Below are 6,000 nucleotides of genomic sequence, written 5' to 3'. Positions count from 1 at the left end.
CTACTCACCCATATGCCGAGGGAGGCTCAGGTGAAGTTTTAGAGTCCTCACACCACTTGCGGAGATCCCAGGGGAGAGTGGGTAGCAACACAACTCCACCTAATGGAGGCTTACGGCGCCCCAGATTCAAACGTCCAAAAACACATAATTGAAACCACAAAATATCTCCATACTGCTCGTCCGTAGTGATCCAAGTGTCCTGAAGCCCCGACATAAAAAGTTGTTTGGAAAAACGTCATTTGAACTGCGAGACCAGCGAAAGCACATGAATACACATGAATGCTTTTATGTCAGGGCTTCAGGACACTTGGATCACTACGGACGAGCAGTATGGAGATGTTTTGTGATTTCAATTATGTGTTTTTGGACGTTTGAATCTGGGGCGCCGTAAGCCTCCATTAGGTGGAGTTGTGTTGCTACCCCCTCTCCCCTTGGATCTCTGCAAGTGATGTGAGGACTCTAAAACTTCACCTGAGCCTCCCTCGGCATATGGGTGAGTAGATAATGGCTGAATTTTCATTTTTGGGTGAACTATCCCTTTAATAATCCTCCAGGACTGTAACATGCTCATGTTTAACCCAAACAATGTGTCATGTGACTCCGACACACTGCTCCTTAAGTTAGTAACTTTTCTTGTGCAGAATAAACACCAGCTCTGGGTCGCACCAGCTATGTGCGACTTCTGTCATAAGTTAGGGTGTAAGTCGACACTGGAGGCTTCGTGACCACAAGTTAATTGTAGCTAAATCAGATACAGATGCTAGTTGCTCCATTACTGTTTGGGGGATGACCTAACTAGTTCAGACATCAAGTCATTGCTAAGGCAAGAAGCCAGTTAACAATCAGACATAGCTTCCATCATCGTGGTTACCTTGCCCATTAGCTTCGTGCCTGGCATGAGCCACTTGGTACTGTAGCTCATCGCAGTAAGCTAGGGCAATATTGAAGTATATCATCAGTAATTTAGAAAATAATGTTGGATTACTGTGTCGCAAAATGGTACGCAATTAATTTAAGAAATGACGCTGTGAGGCAGATAAATGTCTTGCTTTACCATCGGTTTGTATAATTATGTGCCATTTTATGATTTACACCTACCCAGGGGAGTGTGTAACTGTGAGTTATGTTGTAACTTTTCTCTGTGCAGCTGCTTTCATTTTAGTTATGCATTAATCACAACTCGATAATAATTTCCTCTATAAGTAGTTTAAGTTTGGACTTAGTCACAGCCGGTGCAACAGGCTGCTCCGAACATCAGCGGGAACATTATCCAAACAGACAGAAGTGATTTGCCTGTGACGCACAACTGTTCAGCCTCCTTTTCCTTTCTGTGGCTTCTTCATTAAACATTAATTTCATCCACACAACAGAGACTTTATATTTTGGATTAAACTACACAATGAAAGAGGAAACTGTTTTCTCACTTCTGTTTTGTTCGGGGCAGAAATAGAGGAGCGAATATAAAAGCCGGATAAAAGTCACATATCTGAAAACACTGTGCTCTCTACGGACCAGTCTACGTCTAAGTACACCCATTATAATCCTCTATTCTTTGTTTCTGTGTGTGTGTGTGTGTGTGTGTGTGTTGACTGTGCGCTGTGAATTAAACATTTCAGACCACAGGTTAAGTTCACAGGGAGGGGAGGAGGGCTTTGGTGGACCGGTTCTGCAGGACCAGGAGCCGTATTCCCAAACACTCACTTTTAGTAAGGAGTCCTAGCTTAGGAGGGATTTAGGAAAGTTTTCAGAGCAACTTTTACCTTAGTGAGGAGGTGTGGTCGACCCCGCTAGGTGTGATATATTCTTTTAACAGATGTGACTGGTTGTCACAGACACACCCTTTTGTGAGCCTGTAAGGTGTGGACACCCAGTGGACATGAAATGAACTGCTGACTGTAAAGTGTTGTCATTGTTAGTATGATCTTAAAAGTCCTCCTCCCTGCACCTAACATTTTGTCACCTTAGGAGCTCTTTTAACATCTGAGATGCTCTGTGAATAATTTTTATCTTAACAAGCACCTAGTCTTAACTGTAAGGGGAAATTCTAAGACACGTCACAGTTATAAGGATTTTCTTTGAATTGTGTCACCAGGAGCAACTCTTAGCATGAAGATGCTTTGTGAATACGGCCCCAGATTGCTTAAGGGTCATATACGTTTGCGAGTTTAGCATTTGACTCAAGTACTTGGACCTAACGTGAGTATTTCCATGTCGCAACACTTTTTACCCCTGCTCTAGTCCTTTTCAGAAGGAAATACTGAAGCTTTTACTCCATTTATTTTGACAGCTATTATCCTAACAACTAGAAGACATATGTCTATAACATAGTGTAATATCAGCAGTATAACAGAGGCTCCGAGTGCACAAAAGGACACTGCGTTACCTCTTTATATGTTACCAGAAAATGACTTTGATGGACGTTAGTCACCTATTAGAATATTACCTGAGTAAAAGTGTTAAAGTATGTGATATTTACTGTACTTAAGTATCAAAATCCACGTGTTGAAAGTAGAAGTACAAGGAAATGCTAGTAAAAAAAAAAGCTGTCAGAATTCTGAGGATTATAAAGTTTATTCTTAACTTTGAAATTTGAAGTGTACATTACACTTAATTAGGTTTTCTTCGCAACTTAAAGGTCATATGTATAGCTGTTTCATCAAAACGAATATTAAAAAAATAATAATAATAATACATCCATAGAACGTCTAGAAAGGTGTAGAATTAAAGTCTATATTTTCCTGAAAAAAATAATTACAGTAGAGAAATATTTGTTTTGACTGGTCCAAAATATGTCAATATTTTGATTTGGTTAAGTTGGTTACAGTAAGTCTACTGAATATATCAAATATCTAGTACAGCCAAACTATCAAGTTATCATCATTATTATTATCATTATTATTATTATTATTATTATTATTATTATTATTAATAATATTGGTGGGAAATTATAACAGAGGAATATATTTGTTGTTTTAATATCAAAAACACTTCTGTATTCTTGTGTGTATACAGGACGTTGTTGAATCAGGGAATCCGTGTGTACACCACGACAAAGGATCCTAATTGAATAATTACGTTAGTGACGAGTAGAGCTAAAAATGCTTTACGGAGATTGTTACAGTGTGTTACAGGGCGCACAAGAGAGGATTCATGATTTATTATTATCATTTTTTAATCACTATACCACAAAAGACTCTTCACTTGACATCGCTGTCTCCAGTGTCTGTCGTTTACCAACCTGGCAACCTGTAGAATTTATCTTGAGATAACGAGATAATTACAAAAAAGGGTTTTTTCCTCTTATTAGGCTACTTATAATGTTCATCACAGATAATGAAATAATTAACTATCGCGAAATAAATTGGTTTGTTCTCTTGAGATAAATAAAATAATAAACCTTTTTTTAATTTTTCTTTTTTTAAAGATAAATAATTAACTTGTTATCTTAAGAAATCACATCTGGGTTTCTCACAAATCAAATCTCAAAAACAAAGTCTGTTTTCCCAAGATAATGACATAACCTATCACAAGACAACAAAGTTTGTTTTCTAAGGATAACAAAATATTAACTTGTTATCTGGAGGAAACAAAGCTTATTTTCCCAAGACAATGAAAACATTAACTTCTTATCACCAGATAACAAACTTTGTTTCTTAAGGATAAGAAAATAATTAACTTATCTCCAAATAGCAACGTTCACTCTCTTCAGACATGAAGTAATAAACTGGTGGCATTAAAAGAAATAACTGAAAGCACGGCCATTCCTGGCATCTGTAAGAATGCTGTTGTAAACCAGGTACAAGTAATGTGCAACTTACCTGTGAGATAGTGTGATTACAGAATGTAATTTTTAAGCTACAAAGTACGAGTCACGTCCCAGCAGGTAGAAAATCGATTTAGTCAAATAATGCATCCATTCAGGGACTTGAATCGTCAATCAATAATTTGGGTTGTTTTATCTGGACAGTGTGTATGTGAACACTCACCTGGTCTGAGAATGGTGGGGACGCAATTTTCAACAGGTAATAAAACCTCTGCTGAATAATGCATCTACGTAGAAAGCTATGAATCATATCGTCAGCGCATACTTGTGGGCCACAGTTTAGTTTTATTGTCTGAATGCTTAAAAACACACTGAAGAGGAACACCAGTGAGTTCGCCATCAGAAATAATGATTAATCAAGGAAATGTTGCAAATATTAAACCAACCGTATCAAGGAAATGCTTCTTCGACTGATTCTAATGAAACACTGGTGACTCAGCGTTCATGAAGTATAGACTTAAGATCATTAATCATCACTGAAGAACCCCACAAAGACGATGTTATTGTTTTTAAACAGTGCTTTGCCATAGGAATCATTACAATGTCTTGTAGTTTTCGCTTTACATAGTGCACACCCCCACAAGGTGCATGCAAATCTTGGTGAGCAGGTACAATTTGGCACATCACCTGAACGATAAGTTTCATCAGTACATTTAGAGGAAGTGGAGGAAGAATTCAGATCCTTTACTGGAGTAATATCAGACTCAAAATATACTGTTACAAGTAAAAGTGTATAATCATGAAAATATACACTGCTCAAAAAAAATGAAGGGGACACTTCCTGATCACAGGAAGTCATCTAAACTTCAGGGATATTAATGTGTTCATTGAGGAATCACAAGTGATTGTGAATCAGTTTCAGCTGCTTTGGTGCAAATCAAAGTGACAACAGGTGCAATGGAGAGGCAAAAGCAAGACAAGCCTCAAAAAGGGAATGGTTTTACATGTGGAGGCCACAGACAGTTGCTCTCTCCTTATTCTTCCTGTCTGGCACATCCATAGGTGTGGTTGTGGTTAGGGTTGCTGTGTCTCCCAGCACAGTGTCAAGAGCATAGAGGAAATACCAGGAGACCGGCCATTACAGGAGAAGAGCTGGACGGGGCTGTAGAAGGGCATCAACCCAGCAGCAGGACTGGTATCTGCTCCTTTGTGTGAGGAGGAACAGGAGGAGCACTGCCAGAGCCCTACACAATGACCTCCAGCAGGCTACTGGTGTGCATGTTTCTGACCACACTGTTCTGACTAAACAGGTCCGCCACTGGCGCCCCGTTCTCTTCACAGATGAGAGTAGGTTCACACTGAGCACATGTGACAGGCATCAAAGAGTCTGGAGATGTTGTGGTGAACGTTATTAAAGATTAAAGTCCCACTGATTGTCACACACCTGAGTGTGTGGAGAAATGCAGAGAAATTTGTTCTCTGCATTTGACCCATCCCCTGAGGGAGCGGTGAGCAGCAGGAATCATGTGGTGATCTGGTGATCTAACCCCCAACCCCTGATGCTGAGTGCCAATAGGGTCCCAATTTTTTTTTATAGTCTTTGGTATGACCTGGCCGGGGATCAAACCCACGACCTCCCAGTCACACTCTACCGCTAGGCCACTGAGCTGGTGTAATGGAAAAACATGAGAAGCCTGTGACATCATCCAGCATGACTGGTTTGGCGGTGGGTCAGTGATGGTGTGGGGAGGCACATCCTTGGAGAGTCGTTCAGACCTCCATGTCATAGCCAGCGGTACCCTGACTGCTGTTAGGTACCAGGATGAAATCCTCAGAGCAATTGTCAGACCTTAGCGGGCCCTGGGTTCCTCCTGGTGTAGTGGGCCCTGGGTTCCTCCTGGTGTAGTGGGCCCTGGGTTCCTCCTGGTGTAGTGGGCCCTGGGTTCTTCCTGGTGTAGTGGGCCCTGGGTTCTTCCAATGCCCGGCCTCATGTGGCCAGAGTGTGTAGACAGTTCCTGGATGATGAAGGTATTGATGAACTCTTACAGTTTTACTGATGTAACAATGTGCCGATGTAACCGTGTATTCTTACAGTGTGTGGTTGATATTGTACTGCACCAGAGGATCTGAATATTTCCTGTCTCTGCTCAAACTCACCATTTTTCCATAAAAAGGGGAAACATAGTTTTTACAGTCCAACAACGAGGCAGCAGGAAAAAGGGGATGAAGACCCCTCC

General features: G+C 40.6%; 1 protein-coding gene across 1 annotated transcript in view; it reads left to right on the top strand.

Annotated features, from left to right (window-relative positions):
• Nucleotides 1-6,000, top strand: part of LOC126401302 (uncharacterized) — a 95,753-nt gene that overhangs the window by 21,567 nt on the left and 68,186 nt on the right. The window lies entirely within an intron of this gene.

This window comes from Epinephelus moara, chromosome 14 (genome assembly GCF_006386435.1).
Source record: "Epinephelus moara isolate mb chromosome 14, YSFRI_EMoa_1.0, whole genome shotgun sequence".
NCBI lineage: Eukaryota > Metazoa > Chordata > Actinopteri > Perciformes > Serranidae > Epinephelus > Epinephelus moara.
This window is presented reverse-complemented; position numbering and strand designations above follow the sequence as displayed.